Consider the following 17969-nt stretch of genomic DNA (forward strand, 5'->3'; position numbering starts at 1 on the left):
TCTGGAACTGTGAGAGGCGGTGTTGGGTCAGGAGGCCCACCTTTCTAGTACTGTCCATGGACAGAAAGAATCATAGCCACCAGAGAGCCAATACTTGGCAACTCTTGCCTTTACTCCTCTAAGCAGCAAACAGAAGTGTTTTTTGAAATGTATAAATACCAGATTCCTGGCATTTTCCACTCCACATGGTCTGAATTTCCTGCCTCCTGGGATTGATTCTCTCTTGAGAAATAACTATCAACGTGCTTTAGTTCTCTAAGAATGGCAATCAAGCATTTCAAAATCTGTGTAGCTGGAGCCTTCTCACTAGGTAAATCACTTTCCACCATCGGCTTCAATATCCCTTTTTGGATTAAACTGTAGTTGGTTGAAGTTGGTTCTCCAGGGTAGATGCAGGCCTCAGGGATGTGTGTGATGTTGGGCCAGTGCTGAGAGAAGAGGAGGTGGGGCCACCTTAAGAACAAGAAGCCTCAGGAACAGAGAGTTTGGGAAGACTGGCAGGACTGAAATCTCAGCCACACACTTACTTGCCGCATGACCATCTGACCACCGGCAATTTATTTAATCTCTCTCTGCTCTTGTTTTCCCTCTGTAAAAGAGAGCTAATAAAAGTGCCCACTTCACAGGGTTATTATGAGTATTAGGTGCATTAACATTTGTAAAACAGCAGCACATGTTAAATACTACGTAATATTTGCTAAAGAAACAAAATAGAAGTAGTGTTTTAAAACCTTGTTATTATAGATAAATATTTGTGTCTCCCCAGAATTCATACATTTGAGCCCTGTACCCCATTGAGATGGTATTAGGTGATGGGGCCTTTGGGAGGCAATTAGGTTTACATAAGGTCGTGAGGGGGGTCCTCATAATGGGATTAGTGCCTCTATCAGAAGAGGCACCCAGAGAGCTGCTTCTCTCTCTCTGCCATGTGAAGAAGCAGCAAGAGGGCGACTATCTGCAATCCAGGAAGAGGGTTGTCACCAGATACTGAATGTGCAGACACCTTCATCTTGGATTTCCCAGCCTCTAGAATTTAACTTGTTATTTAAATCACCCGGTGTATGGTATATTGTTATAGTAGCTGGAACTGATTAAGACACTTACCTAAACAGAAACACTCTATGGTGAATCCTTATGTAAACAGGAAAAAAAATTTTTCAAGGAAACATTTTTTAATTTATCTTTTACGTTTTCAGCATCAGGAATTTTGAAAGGAGGGTACATCTTTATTCTCTGACGATCTTTGAATAGATTTTAAAAATTCATTGTTTGTTTGAAATTTTAATTTCAATTACTTCCCGTATAAAATGGGAATAAGAGTAAAATTCTCCCCAATCCATTTATGGGAAAATATTTAAGAAATGACTCTCTCTGCCTTGGGCTTTGACAGCTGGCTGCCCCAACAGTAAAAAGGATTAGCTATAATGATTGCCAGACCCAACCCAAAGTTTTGACGTGAATGAATACTGCGGAAAAGTAGAATTTCAGCTTATCTACAGTATCAACCAAAATGATGACATATGTCAAGAATGAAGCTATTATTTGTAGAATTATCTACAATGTGACTCCTAGAACTTGTTTAATCAAAATCATTTGCTTTCAGGAAGGAAGTAGAAAGGGTTTTTTTTTCTTTCATAATGTACCACTTTTCATTATTTAATTTATGACAGCCCCATACGAAGCCTCAGAAAATTTTAAGAGCACCAGTGTTATGAAGCCCACCATTATAAACAAATTGCTTCCTGTTTTAACACGAATGCCACTTTTATTTGCACAAGATGTACACCTATGCAATCACTAACCCAATGACGTTATCTCTAAAATAGAAGCTCAGTTTACGAAATTCCATTCTACTCTATAAATTTTTATTATATCTTTCAGATTTGACTAATACAATGTCATATACCTGCAAAATCTAGGGTCGCTGTTCCATGCTGAGCATTGACCTTGCCAAGTGGCCCCAAAAATGAGTGGTGTGGCTTTGGTTTATCCTGGTTTGCCTTGAGAGCTTTGCTGACAAAACTACCACCCCCTCCCCATCCATTTCCTAACAGCTATAGTTTGTTGTTTAATGGTTCTGGTCTGAAGGGAGAAAATGAAGATGACTGAACTTCTTACTGGATCCCAAGATCTCTTATCCCTCTGTCTAAGAGCACCCAATTGAGCATCAGAGTTAACTTTCCCATCCGATCTCTACTGCATCTGCTGTTTCCACCTGTCTGGCACCACCCTTCCACCTTCTTAAAACAGAACCCTGGATTTCCTCTGGAAATCTTCACTTCTGCCTTTATCAGTCCATGGGATTAAGGTAAGATGACTTCAATTCAGAGCTCAAGAGGTGAAGTTTGTCACATTAAGGCAGCGTTGATCCCTCCTTTCTGCCTGTGCTCTTGCCCAGGCCAATATGGGTTCAGAGTGATTAAATATAAAGTCGCATATTTAGCAATGACTTACGATTGGCCAATTTAGTGACGAAGCCACTTGTGCAGGAACAAAGGGAATTGAGAGGCTCTTGCTCCTTGTTGAGATTGCCAAACTGGTAAGATGGAAACTTGGAGTCTTGCGGTTACTTGAGAAGAGCCTGCCTGAGAATGGAGCTGTCACAGAGGAAAGCACGGAACTGGCCTACACAGACATAGGATTACTGGAGCCCTTGTTTGAGCACCTGAATCTAGCTTTGCCCTACCTAATCCATTGATTTTATTGTTATATAGCAATTGAGTCTCTTTTCTTTTTAAACCAATTTGAGTTGTGTTTCCATCACTCACAGTAAAAGAGTCATGAAAAATGCCTTCTGTCTTTCATGTCAATGCTAAAGTTATCTTTCTAACAGATGGACTTCTTCACTATTTAAATCTTTTCTTCCCTTCCTTTCTCCAACTATTAACTTTTGCGTTAAGATTTATGAATTTGGAATCAAGTTAGGTTCTAGGAATGCAAAAAGGTATAAGATGTGTTCCACTGCCACCAAACTTTCAGTCTAATAAGAGAGGCAAATATATCTACAGAAAATCATGATGCAGCCTGGTAAATCCCATGAAGAGTATGCCTAGGATATGATAGGAGCCCAGAGATAGGACAACTAACCTTTTTTCTCAAAGGAGTGGGCTGAACTCTAAGAGAACTTCAGAGAAGCCTCTTTGTGGGAAATGCCCCTTGAATTGAGTCTTAAAGGATGAATGATACTTTCCAAAGTAAACAGGGAGATTAAAGGATGGGGGAAATATTCCAGAAGGAGATGACCAGATGGGCAAAGGCATTGAGGTTAGAATGAGCATTGTGTCTACTGGGAGCAGCCAGCAATTCATATATCTGGAGCTTAACCCATGAGGCAGGGAGAGGGGAGAGATGGAGGCAGGAGAGTGAGGCAGGACTGAAGGCCATATGTGGACCTTCCACTGGAATGCTCTTAAAATCCTTCTCAAGGTGATGCAATGACCCTATGTGCACAAATCCACCGTTTACTAAGTGGGATGTGGGAGGGTCTGAGTCAATAAAAGGCTCAGGATATGGAAGAAAACGAGAATATAGTGGATATTCATTTTGGTAAATCTTTACTAAGCCCTGACTTTTATAAAGTTCTATGACAGGTTTTAAAAGAGATGCAAAATTGGATAGAAGCCAAACTTTTGACATTCTTTAATATCTAACCAATACATTCCCTCCTGTATGCTAGGTAACTTCCGTTGTTGTTGTACCTGTAGTAAATATTCTGATGATTTTAGCAATTTGCAATTATTTAAAATCATTTCAAGTTACACTAAGTAACATTCAAAACTATTGGCTTTGGAAAATTTTCAAAGGATTTAAAAAATTTCTTTAAATTAGGTTTTCATCTCTACTTTCTAGAATTGTTTCTTAAATATTTATGGAAGTTGTCCTGGTTAAACAAATGCTACCAGGATCATATAATGTAACAGGAAGAAATGGTGATATGACAGATTTACAAAAGAGAAGTAAGCAGGGGGAAAGGGGAAACTTCCTCATGGAAATAGTCTATGTTATAAGAAGATGTTTTTAGAGAATGAAAACATCGTGATGACTTTAGTTTTATGGATGCGAAATTTAGGAAGTCGATAGATGAGTATATAAAACACAAATAAATGTGTCACACATAGGGTTTCACAGTACAGATTTTGCCTAGAACAATTATGGATAAAGAATCAATAACTTGATTTTTGAATCAAGTTGTCCATAGTATATTTTCCAATGTTTTTCACTACACCCTCACATGTTTTTTCATCAGAAATACTTTTGTTTTTTGTTTTACTCTTCTTGATTCTGTTTACTTGCATTTATATATTTTTAGAGACATACAAAGCATGTGTGTGTGTTGCGTGTATTACTGTTTGGTTACAGGGAATTAAAACTTTTATTTATTAAAACCTAGTACATACAGAAGGCAAAGAAAGAAGTCAAAATATGGCCAGGGCAAGAAATAGCAACAGTTATTACATGGAACTGAAATTTGAGAAACGGAAAATCAGGAATAGAGTTTCTTCTTTCTGTTACCATGCAATCTCTCATTGCAGCTTTTCTCCTTGTGTCTGCTTCATTTATTTTCCTTTCTGCATCCCACCAGCCCAGCCAACCTAGACATTTTTACTCCTTTTAAAGTCTTGAAAACAGTTCTCATAGGATTATTATGAAAATCGAATCAGTTCACATTTGTAAAATGTGCTGGAAAGTAAATTTTATATAAAATATTGCTAATTAAAGAAAAAATAATGAAATAATAACTAAAATTAAGAATACTTGTTAAAAGTAAAGGAAATAAGTCATGCATGAATTTGTACTTCCATAGCTGAGGTTAAGTAATCAATTTCATTGACTCTTTATACTTTGCAAATGAGGTCAGGGAGGGGTTAATATTCTTCAATTTCAAGAAAGTAGAAGAAGAAAAATGTGAAGATCCAGAGAGATTTTGAGGATGAAGAGGGGTGAGTTTAGAGGTCATCATAGTAAAGTAGGATGACAGGTTGTCTACTGAGTGGCCAGGGCCAATGACAGGACCGGGTGTTTGAGGGAAATGGCAGGGATTTGGGAGAACGGTTTGTGAAAGTCCAAAGGTAGTTGACTTTAATGAACAAAAGGATTATAAAATATCAGGGAAAGCTCCCCTAAGACTAGAAAGCGTTAAATTACACTGATACCAATTCACACAGTTTCATCTCTTCAGCAATATTTTGTAGTTCAGGGACAAAAACAGGGAAAAAGAGTGGGAGTGAGCAAGAATGAGGATTAACCTCGTGTAAACTATGTGGAGAGTAATTTGCGAGTCCAGGCTGAGTTGGAAGGTGAAAGGGATGATACACTGAAAAAAAGGTGGTGATGGGGGGTTCTTGGAGGGACTTACAGGTCCCTATGGGATGTTCAGCATGTTCAAGCATGCTCAGTGTAAGTTCGAGAGTAGAAGAGTTACAAGGACAAAAGGTTGTGGTCTCAGAAGGGCTTTTCAGTATCTGTAATCTTGTGGCACCATTTGAAGCTAATGATGTCAAAGGCGAGGTCCTGCTTGTGGCTGACTGAGCTAGTGTGTCATTTGCAGGTTCTGAAGTAGAGCAGGTTAAAGAATCATGAGACCCAGTTATGACAGATGGGTGCCAAATTTGGAATCACCTAGTAGAAGACAAATTAGCTAACACTGTTGATAATTAAGTCAGGATAGTCCTAACTCCATTTATGCTTGGTGACTCCTTTGCTTTCAAGTTTTGCTGCCACCCACACAAAACTGGACACTGGTACAATCTCCTTGCTGTGTCTGACCCAGTGAAGAAATAAATAATTGACGTGATTACAGACTATGTTTATTTCTTATTTTTTTTACTAAAGAGAAAGTTAAGACAGCCTCTCAATCACCAGGTTCTCGGTATACTTTACAGTCTAATAAACATAGTGGTTGACAAACTTTGCAGGCTTTCTTATTTGGTTTTTTGGAAAACAAAATTTCTATTCATTGTGCTAAATTTTTTTACAGTTTTAGATGGTACTTCTGCCAAAGCACAATTCTTGCTTGTCTATAGTGTCCTTGGTGGGTTGCTTGTTAGCTCAGGGATTGTGGCCACTGCTGTTTGAAAATGATATGTGTTCTGGGGATAAAGCAACAAGGGAAGAGAAGGAGAGTACTATTGTTAGTTTCCAATTCTAGGTGAGATGCAGTGCCTGAGGTTTCACACAGTCATTTTAATAACTTTAAGAATGCTATGAGGTTGATTTTCATATTCTCATTTTATAAATGAGGAAACTAGGGTAGAAGATCTTACAGGTGGAGTTAAAATTCAAACCCAAGACTGTCTAACTCAGGAGCTCATTGGTTCAAAGCCAGTCTTTCTATGGACAAGGAAAGAAGGATTGGGGGAGAAAGACACTATGTAAATCTTAAGTCTGTTGAGTACAATATTTTAAGCCCTCCTGGAAACAATGCATTTTTAAGAATATTCAACCTAGTTTGTACCAGGAACCTAACAGAAATGTAGGACTGATGACAGCTACTAGCCCCCGGAGTGTCGACAGCCCAGAAATCCTCCTACCTATTGTGCCAACTCAACCCCAAATGCTTCATCCCATGGAGTTCCCAGAGACTTCCAATACTAGGTCAGGATCTGATAATCAGATGGAAAGATGTAGATGATAGGCAGGGTGTGCAAAGAGCCTAGCTGCTCTAAGTATTCTACCCCTACCGACTCTCCAAGTATCTTTGAAGGCACTAATAAGGATGTAGACTCCAAACGGACTGTCAAAGCGTGGCTCTGTCATAACAGACTGGAGAAATACTTTTAGACTACAAGTCACGTTGCATTTGTAGGCCATAAAATCAATTGTGTGGGTTGTAACTAGTATTTAAAAATACATGGAATTAAATGTGATAGGATAGAAAAAAAAAAGATAATACTATAATGCATCACATATAATTAGCTTAAGCATTATTTTGTGAAGCTTTTGTTTCTTATATACATGAGTAACTGTGTAAAATTAAACCCGTTATGCTCAAGATGTAGAAAAAGAACTTCTACAAGCAAAAATATCCCTTCAATGGTTTTGTTTCATCGACCAAGGTTGTGACAATATAATAAGTTCCTAGTCTGAAGATATTATCTGCTGAGAATTTCCAGTTAAAAAATAAGTTGAAGTAATGCCATTTTCATTTCATCACTCCTTGAAAGTTTGCACAATAGGGAGCTACAGTAAGTTGCCGTACAACCTGTGCTTTTCCCGACAGGACTGCCTGCTTCTGATGCTCTTGTTGATAAGGGTGACAGCTTCACAATGTTCTCAGCAGAGTTCAACTGAAAGAAAGATAAACATGGAGAAAAGTTTGTTTTGGTTCTTTGACCAGTTGGCACATATTTGCTGACTATTGTATCCAACTAAGTATATTAGCTGTGGCAGGCATCAAAAGGGAAATAAAGAAAAAAGTAAAACCATAATATTTTGTTACTGACACCCCACTTCCTAATGTGTTAATTTTTTAAAATGTCAATTGAGGTACTTGTATTTCAATTTCAACACTCCTTGCTTATTTTCACTAAAATATCTTTGTTAAATGTCTGACTCAACCCACCAGACTCTGTATGATAGCACAAAGAATAGCAATAATAATAATGACATAATTATAATTATTAATAACCACTAACATTTAGTAAAAACATACCATTTATGTTTTTATATATAGAATAGGGCTGAGATTGTGTGTGTGTGTATAAAATCTCCTTCAGTAGCCCAAGAAATAGATATTCAAAATATATCCATTTCAAAGATTAGGAAAACAAGGCATGTGCGCCATGCATGCCAAGAAATTTGGACCTTACATGGGGGCAAAAATGAAACCTTGAGTGTTTGTACATATGAGTGACATTGTTGTATTTGTATTTTAGCAAGATAATTCTTGTGCTGTTGAAGGTGAAATATAAGGTGGAAATTCAAAAAGAGGGCAAAACTCTTTATTGTCTTATTATAATTTTTTTAATTATAAAATTAGTTTTATAATTATAAAATTATTGTCTACTCTCTTTCCAACTTACTCTCCTGCCTCTCTGCATATATTCCATCTATACAGAATGATAAACTCTTCTCCAAACACTTTAGAGTGTGTTTAGTGTGTTTGCACTCATTTCTCCCTCTGTCTGCAGTTCTGTTCTTCCCTCGACTACTAGTCAATTCCAACTCTCTTTTTCAAGGGCAAGCTCATATGTTGGTACCTCTATGAAGAAACTGCTTACAGATCATTTGCCTGTACGAGGAGCACGATATGGTAGAAAGATCAAGGGGTCGGGAATCAGCCAGACTTTCTCTGCCTCTTACATGTGTAACCTTGAGCAAGTCCCTTAAGATTTTTGAGTTTGCTTCCTCAATTGTAAAGTGGGAATATTTTACAATTCCGACCTTGGAGAGTTACTGGGAAGATTAGAGATGATTCCTGGCATCTAATAAGTACTTAAAAGATGGTACCGTTTATGATTATGCTTTTGCAAAGTCACTCAGACAGAGTAAATCATTCTCTTCTCCCTCTTCTCATTGTGCTTTGTTCCTAATTCATGCAGACATTTGCAGCATTAGGTTGGAAGTTTATTAGCCTACGAGCACAGGCAGAGACTCATTTTTGAATCCTAGTATATAGCACCATTTCTGACACAAAGCAAGATGCCCTCTATAGAATATTTTTTGAAATGAATGGTGTGGGCCTATCCTGGGGAAAATGATAGAGACACTGGATAAATATCTGAAAGTTCTATGGGGAGAACTGTAGGAGTTGATGACTGCAACACTCATTGCTTAACCAGCAGTAGTGTTCTGATGCTCAGAATGGAAATCAAACTGATGAGATACTATAGGCCCCATCTAGCATTAAGTTCATTTAGCTGTTCAAAAAGACAGAGGACAAATACAACACTGAATGTGAAAGGCACTATGATCAATGGATTGTGGATTTTTTGGTCAGCTTTACTGAAATTTTGTTTACGTATTATGAAATTGGCAAATTTTAAGTGTAAAATTTGATGACTTTTGACAAAAATATGGTTTTTAACAACCATAATACCCATTTAAGATAGTCATGTCCTTTTGAATAATTGATAATTCACCGTTATTAAACAACTCTCTTTTTTCCTAGCAACATTTCTTCCTCTAAAACCTACATATATAGGCATTTAGTTTTACTTTGATTACTGCTAATATGGTAAATTTTCTTCAATCCTTTTATTTTTAAACTGTTTGGGGTCTTCATATTTAAAGTGAGTTTTTGTAGATAGCATATGTTTGGATTTTGCTTTTTTATACAGTCTGATAAGCTCAGCCTTTAATTTCAGTATTTATTCCATTTACGTTTAATATGATTCTCAATATGATTGGGTTTCTATTTGCCATCATGCTATTTTTTCCTATTTGTCTCATCTATTTTCTTTTCTTTTTAATTCTTTTCCTGCTTGCCACCTTTTGAATTAATTAGTATTATTTTATTGTTTCACTTCCTATCATTGCCTATTAGCTATCTTTTTTTAATTGCTCTAGGATTTATCAGTGTCTATCTTAATATAAGATGACTTTACATATAATGTAATAATCTTACAACAGCATACTTCCATTTCCCTCTCCCTGCCTTTGTGCTATTGTTGTCATACATTTTACTTCTTCATATGTTATAAACTCTGCAATATATTGTTGCTATTTTTGTCTTAAATAGTCAATTTTTTTAGACAGACAAATAACAAAAATATCTTTTATATTCATGTACACATTTCCTATTCCAGATGTTCTTTACTTTTTGTAAAGATCCAAGTTTCTATCTAGTATTTTACTTCTGCCTGTAGCACTTCTTGTAACATTGCTGGTCTGCTGGTGATGAACCTTCTTCATCTTTTATATGTCTGAAAAAATTTTCATTCTGCCATTAAAACATTTTTTTTTTTAGTTTAGAATTTTAGGTTATTAAGTACCTTTCAGAGTTTGAAAGATGGTATTTCATTGTCTCCTGGGCTGCGTGGTTTCTGATGAGAAGGCTGCTTTCATTTTACCTTTGTTCTTCTGTTTGTAGTGTGGTTTTTATCCTCTAGCTTCTTTAAAATGTGCTCTTTGTCACTGTTTTATTGGGTGTGTGTGTGTGTGTGTGTGTGTGTGTGTGTGGTCAATTTGATTGTAATGTGTCTTGGTTTTATTTTCTCCATGTTTTTTCTGCTTGAGGATTACTGAGCTTCTTGGATATAATTTTCAACATATGTGGAAGATTTTTGGTTCTCATTTTTTCAAGTATTTTTTCTGGCTTCTCATCACCTCCACCATTTTCTGAGACTCCAGATCTATGTATGTTAGGCTGCATGATATTGTCCCACAGTTCGCTGATGGTATCTTCATTTTTTAAAGTCTTTCCTTTCAGTGATTCATTTTGGATAGTTTCTAATGCTAGTCTTCAAGTTCAGCAATTTTTTCTTCTGCAATGTTTAATCTGATGATAAGTAATCCAGTGTACTTTTCATTTCAGCTATAGTATTTTTAATCTCTAAATGTTTGACTTGGGTGTTTTTATTTCTTCCATTTCTCTCTTCATTATGCTCTTCCTTTCCTCTGTTTTCTTGAACATATGGCTTATATTAATAATAACTGTTTTAACATTCTTGTCTACTAATCTATCATCTGTGCCATTCCTGTAACGGTTTCTCCTCTCCTGATTATAGTGATATTTTCCTGCTTCTTTGCATATTTTGTAATTTTTGATTGGATGTCAAATATTGTGAATTTTATGTTGGATATGATTTTTTAAATTATATCTTTTATGTTACTTTAAATATTTTTTCACTTTGTTCTGGGATGTAGTTAGGTTACTTGGGATAAGTTTGATACTTTCAAGGCTTGATTTTAAACTTTGTTAGTGTGGGTTCAAAATACCCTTTAGGTGAGGATTAATTTGACCCCACCACTGAGGCAATACTCTTCTGAAAACTCTACCTTTGAGCCTGAAGTATGCTTTGAATCTTTCAGGACAAATTTTAATTCCATAAGATAAAAAATATGATGATATTCTTTGTTTCTGTTATAGGATTTTGTTAAATTAAATGTAATTATACATAAGTTAGTCATTGGACACAAATAGAAAATCTTTGGATTACAGAGGAATTTCTGTAACAATATGTTTATCTAGGGTATAATCTTTTTCTGTGACATCTTTATAGGTTTTTTTCCTTTAGCTTAAGTAAAAATAGATGGAAAATAGGCAAATCTTTATGAGAGAAGAGGTAGTTATCTCTGTTATCTCTGTTGTATGATAATTACAATAAAAAAAAGCAAAGTCAGTGGCTTTGTTTTAAATTCTAAACTATCAATCTACCCTTATTGCAGTTTAATCTCTACTGTCTTCCAAATATTTTTCTTGAGTTTTCAAACATTGGGTAGTGAGTTTGCAATTTTGCTCCATAAACTTGAGTGTGTGGGAAAATTTAAATTTCTTTATTTTTTTAAAAACAGATTAAATTGGACCCTATCCCACCAAAAAGAAAATTATTTAATATCAGTCATCACTGTGGCTCTCTGATCACACCCCTTGGTAGTGCAAAGGTCCCAAGAGATTTATGCAGAACAAAACATCCAGGAATATCCCACTGGACTTTGGCTTAAATTTGTTTTCCCTAAAAGGACAAATATTGGCAGGGACATTTCAAGTGCAGCACTGTGCAGCTTTTTTCCATTCTGGAGTACAGAAATCGTTGCTATGGTTGCAATATCATAATACTAGTGCTTACTAGTTTCCTAAGTATAGACTATAACCGTTCTTCCATAGTCCTGTTACCTTCTTGGAAAGAGAGAGTTGAGAAAAGGAACAAAATAATTAATCTTGGCAGTGTGTGAAACACTGTGACAGCCCCTTTTCCCTTCCTAATCTTCTATCTCTGTGACGTCCAGCAGGGAACCCAGTGAAGATGAAGGGTTGATCATGAGTTCAAAGAAGGGGAAACCTAGAAAGTGGTGAGAAAAAGAGAATAAAAGAAGGAAAAGTCCTTGAGAGAGGGAAAAGAGAAGGATGCCCAAGGGATAGGCAGTTCTTTAGCCAATTTTGAGGATTTGGCCAACTGGCAGTCCAAGATTCACAAATGGAGACTTTGAAACAGAAAGTGAAATTGGGGTAGCCAAATGGTGGATTGGAGACTAGGAGCCACTTCTGTGTTCTAATGCCTTTCTTGTTCTATATTTTCTTCTTACCTCTTTTGGATGTTTGCCAAACTAATATTAACACCATGTGGGACATGGACTATCTTGTCCCCTCTCTTGCAAAGTAGGGGTACAATTCTAAGGTTACACATACCTTAACCAAGGCACTAATTTGTTAAGCTGTGACCATGTTTCCAAGATTGGATGAGGCGCTGAGATCCAGAAATCAAAATATCTATAGCTTCCTTCATAAGAGACAGTCTGATTGAGCAGACAGGCATGCCAACAGGCAATAATAATGTAGTACTTTGCCAGACATTATGTATGTAAGGAACTGGGGATAAAAATAGGAGTCAAATACTGTCCCTATTCTCACAGATCTTAAATTCTAGAAGATAGAATAGACAAATAAATAAAAAAAAGTGTATCATTTTTTGGTTGATTCTGCATAAGGTCCAGTACTGCCGTTAGACTGAGGAAAGAAGGGCCCCCTGTCCTTAGCCAAAGCCTCATAAGTCTTCCCTATCCCAAACATACAAAAAAATAAATGTCCCAGAGAACACATGGGCAGTTCTGCCACATGAGGAACCAAAGCCCAGTGTGGGCTTCAAATGACCTTTAACATCCTAAAAATCCTTACCACTAAATCTCCACTCTCTTGACTAACAAAATTCAGTCCTAAGGCTGAGTTTTCCCAGGGTAACATACTGGGGAGGCTAATGAATAATAAAGATGGTGGTTGGTCTCCCTTGCATTCTTTTCTGCCCTGGGATGCCTATGAGGAGCTGGAAGTTTATTTTTAAAAAAATGTAATTTTCCCAGGGGACTTGACCTAAGAAGCTTGGGGGAAGAGGGCCACATACCCTTATGACCAACAATTTCCCCAACCTCTCAGCAAACACAACTTGAAGGAATCTGTCTACTGCATGTCTTCTCATTTATTCTGGAAGGTCAAAATCTAGATAATTTATCCTAGGCAACTCATTACCAGGTGGGAACATGATATAAAAGTCATAGTTCACTTTTGAATCTAAGTAATACTTTAGAAACCTCATTGACAATTCAAGTCACTACATTAGCAGAGTGAAACCACCAAATTTAAATTAATAACAAAGCTATGTAAGGATTAATGATTCAAGTAACACCTCATTTGGCATGATTGTCTATAGATAACAAATTGTGTAAAAATTTCAATTATAAAATCTTAAGAATTAATTTTGCTGAAATGTAGCCAAGAAAAATAAATTCTGTATCATAAGTATAGCATAAATCATAAATTATGTTGTCTTTATTCAAACATGGCCCACATGATAACAGAAAACCAGATATGTGGAATAATTAAATTTAGTTGCCGTTGATATTTTGCTGACTATTACCAAATAAAATCCATAGCTTTACATATTTCTAAAATGTTGTTGATATATATTGGCCAAGGTAGAAGGATAGAACTATTCTGCCACATGGGCCCTCTAGGACCAGTTCAACTGACCCCATCTTATCAACAGAGTAATTGAGAGTGGTTTTTCAGGAACTGAGAAGTGACCTCTTGTCCAGTTCAGGCCAGCTGAGACCACCAACCCACCAACTGGGCCTGCACAAATGCCCAACAAGCAACCCTTTTGAAGTCAAGGGGCTGGAAACTCCCTCAGACCCTGATAACACCACCGTTTTGTGAACATACATCCTATGAAGAGTCACGAAGCTTGTCTTGCTCTTGCACAGATAATCAGTTCTCATTTCTTCTTGCCTCCAATCATCTATCTCCATACTTCAGAGCACCCTGCCTTTCATCCCCCAATTTTTCCCCAAGCTCTGGATTGAGGAGACAGATTTGAAAGCATTGCCTCCTGTCTCCTTGCAGGTGGATCCTGCAATAAAGCTTTTGTTTTTCTCAAAGCTGATGCTGTGATGACTGGCTCTTTCTGCACATTGGGCAAGAGAACCCCGATTCTGTGTGGTAACAATTTTATCTAACATTTTAGCTTGTTTAGAAAGTTTCAAATATTTAGGCAGAGGAATGTGGGCCTCTCTTTGAACTCTCCCTCAAGAACTCACAATTGTTAGAGATGGGCCTGAGTGCATAGATATTGGGGAATGCATTTGGGGAAGGATTTCTGGAAAGGCATCCTAAAGGCTGAGGACATGAATTTTGGAAAAAAGTTGAGTTTTACAATAATGCATTTAAATTTGTGCTCATTTTGATACCCTCTCAGAGGACTTGTTGCTTTTTGTAAGCAAGAATTATTTATTTTCTATTTATGTTTTTATCTATACAAAGGGTTCATTTTATAGTGCTTGGAATGCAACAGTGCTTAGTGACTTGAAATAGAATGTCCTTGGGAGGGAAGAAAAATGGAGTGCAGATAGTAAGTTTTAATAGTTAAGACCTCAGATTGGAAAGCCACATTAAGGGATAAGATGCATGTTTTTCTTTCAAGTATAACTTTTTGGCCAATTAATAAAATATTATTTTAACGATAACCAATTCTTAATCACATAACACAATATGCCATTATTGGGAAAAACAAAGAATTATCATCTTGCCTTCAGTGGTTCCTCAAAGTATCCTTGAAAACTTGTGCAATGGGAGACAGGTCTATTTTCTAGTGGTTTAAGAATCTACCTGATTCAACTCACTTGTTCTAAGTTAATTCATTTGGTCTAGTTTTAAGCAAATCTCTTTCATTATTAAGTAAAAAATGCCAGTTAGTTGCTTCTGTTTATTGAAGTACTCCAAGGTATAAGAATTTCAACAGCAGGAAGTTTATTTCTCAACTTGCCCTTATTACTCAAGAGACGTCAAGTTGCTCATGAATTAACAGCAGGACAGCAATTGTCATTTCCTGGTGGGAGACTTCCACAGTTAGGGCAGAAGTCTGCACTGGTCATCCTGTGTCTTGGGATATGTTCGCAGACAGCTGCGCCTCATGTTAAATTCATAGGAACAATGTCACTGTATTAAGTAGAGAGGAATTCAGATCTTAGAGCAAGAACGTGAAGTCAGACAGTCTTGCCAAGTGAACCTTTGGTACTTAACATTTGCTAAAGCTTTTCTCTGCCTGAAATTGCCACAGGAAATGCTGCTTTGTGCTTCGAACAACTTGTCAGGCTCACAGCTCAACAAACCAAAATATCAGCAAAATGAAGTTTTGTTACATAACATGAGCACACAACAAGCCTCAGATCTGCCAGCCTTGAGTGCACTAAGACGAGCAGAAATGAAGCAAGACGAGAAGCAGTCTGACTTTGGCCACAAAAGGCAACAGCATACTAGCAGACTCAAGGTCATGTTGTTTTCCCTTTCTATTGAAATGGCAGGCCTATGACAAATTTGTGCAAATATAACATGGAAAATAATTTCTTGAAGACAACTTCTTTGTGCCAAGTGTTTTCTGATTTTCTTTGGCCTAGACTAGGGATGATATTAGGTTACTTTAGAGCCTAGCTCTTTCAAATTTCCTCTAAGCTAGGGCCAAGGAGTGTTTCTTTCACAAAAAGGCCAAGGCCTTACATGCAGGGCTGGGATGAGAGAGGCCTAGGGGCAGGGTGAGAACACAGGGTGGTCTAACCTGATGTTCTATTCCTTTTTCGCACTCTTCCTCCGTCCCAGAGTGGCCAGAATTCACTGAAGGAGTAGTAATTGTCATCTAAACCAGGGAACGGAGGTGCCTCGCATTTGAGGGGTCAAACCACTTCACTTTTTTGAGCCCCCGTTCAAAATCTCCTCTTGACAAACAGGATATGCACATCAATGCCCTAGAGTAAAACATAGTCATAGCTTCATTAAAAGAAAAACGCAGATGTGAGGCTGTAACTGAGAGTTATCCTCCCAAGGGTCCTGTAGGAACTCATTCTTGGTCAGTGAGTATTTCCCAGTGTTGCTTATGGTCATCACTGTGCTTAAGCCAGCTCACACCATTGCAAGAGCTGAGTATTAAAATTGTCAGGAATTCTGTTAGCCAGTTATTAATTCTTGGTAACATAAATTTGAGCATGTTTACACCATGGAAATCAGCAAATACTACAAATCTGGGGGTTTTTTTGAGAGTTGCTTTACCAACACACTACTATGTACAATCTCACTCAGCTCTGCACAAACTTGCTCCCTTATTTCCTCCCCTTTCCTTTAGTCTCTGTCCTCTGCTCCTCTGTCCTCTGCTTGGATCCCTTGGACATTTTTCGTCCCTTAGCTGTTTTCCTCTTTTATTCTTGATTTTTCTTGTGCTTCACTATTCATGCACAGACAACTTTCATGCATAGAAGATTCTTAGGAGTTTGTTCTCACTGGAGTGATCAGAGGAAACCAGTTTTGTTTTTTGTTTTTTTTGCACAAGCAAAGCTCTGGGAATGGAATGCTAGAAGATGTAAGATTTCTTCCTCTGGGAATCATAAATATGGGCACCACTGCCTATATATTCTGGAGCTGGTGAGGCATTCTGTTGTCCCAATTACGGTTAAAAGACAAGTGAGAATTCTCAATGACTAGCTCTCCCAATCAGCTCCAATCCTAGAACATACTGCTTTGTCTAAGCAACAGCCGAAGTCTGTATGCCCTAGAGTGCATATTTGTGGGTGGCTTAAATATTCCCAAGTGAATGTGGAAAGAGATAATTGTTTTAGACCTGGAGGGACCTTAGAAATAATCTTGTCTAATTTACTCATTAATCTGGTAAATAAACAGGTTCAGAGAAATAGTGGTAGAAGCAGGACCAGAATTCAAATCCCTGACTCTAACTTCTAAGAATTTTCAAATCTGCAACAATGCCTTTTTTTTTTAATATTATAACTAGGGCCAAGATAATGTTCATCTAACTCAACAAATATTTTTTGACTACCAGGTACATTTCTGTGTTTACTTACTTACGCTCAGAACTGTACTAGATGTTGGAGCTTCAGACGAGTTCCTTATTTTTCTAGAGCTTTCTTTTAAGAACCAAGACTATTTGTGTTAGCATGACTTAACTCCATGTTCCAGGAAATTCTTACCTAGAGAAATGAAACTATAATTCAACAGAGAACTTATTTGCATCAGGAAATTCTTGTAAGTTAGTTTATCTGGGCCAACAATCTGCTTAAGTGGGCTAATAGCTCATGCATCAGACAATAGGTTGCTTATAAAAATTCATGTCAAGACCCTCACCTCATTTGTCCACCAATCTGAACTATCAGTCAGCCACTTTGCCCAATTCCAGTCAGTACTCTTCCTTGAATGACCTGTTTTAAACTTTTTGAGCCCCCTCTCCCTAACATCCTCTTTCTGAGACACTATAGCTCTGTCAAACTACTCTTCGCCATGTTGAATACATCTGATAGCTTTACCTTTCCCTGATCAAAAGATTTTTTCGTTGGTATTTCTCAAGAGTTGGCAGTTGACTCATTCCCCTGGAGAATAGAGTGTGAAAATGAGGAGGACTATGTTTACCATGAGCGATTTGGATGTAGTTAAGACCTCCACTTGCCGCACTCCATCGTCAGGTAACTTGCCCTGGAAAATGTCTGGCTGCATGTTGTTTTACAACCTTGGTTATACACATTCTCTGTTTTCTGTGACATTCTGACTTAAAAAATTTCTAATTTCCAAAACATATTTGGGATTGGACATCTTGCTGTCTGATTCTGAAAGTGTGGTGTCAAAATTCATAGAAGAAGGGAGGGGTGGGTGACTCAGAAGTCATGCAAAAGAAAGTCATTGGAGGAGCAACTCTGTGAAGCCACGGAAGAACATTATCCCAAACTAGATTGGAAAGCTTTTGATTTTATGTCATTTTTAAAATTATTTTTGCATTTCTTTTGATTAGGGTTTGGATCACTGTTTTCTCTAAATATTTTTTGTG

Source organism: Equus caballus, chromosome 3 (genome assembly GCF_041296265.1).
Source record: "Equus caballus isolate H_3958 breed thoroughbred chromosome 3, TB-T2T, whole genome shotgun sequence".
Lineage (NCBI taxonomy): Eukaryota > Metazoa > Chordata > Mammalia > Perissodactyla > Equidae > Equus > Equus caballus.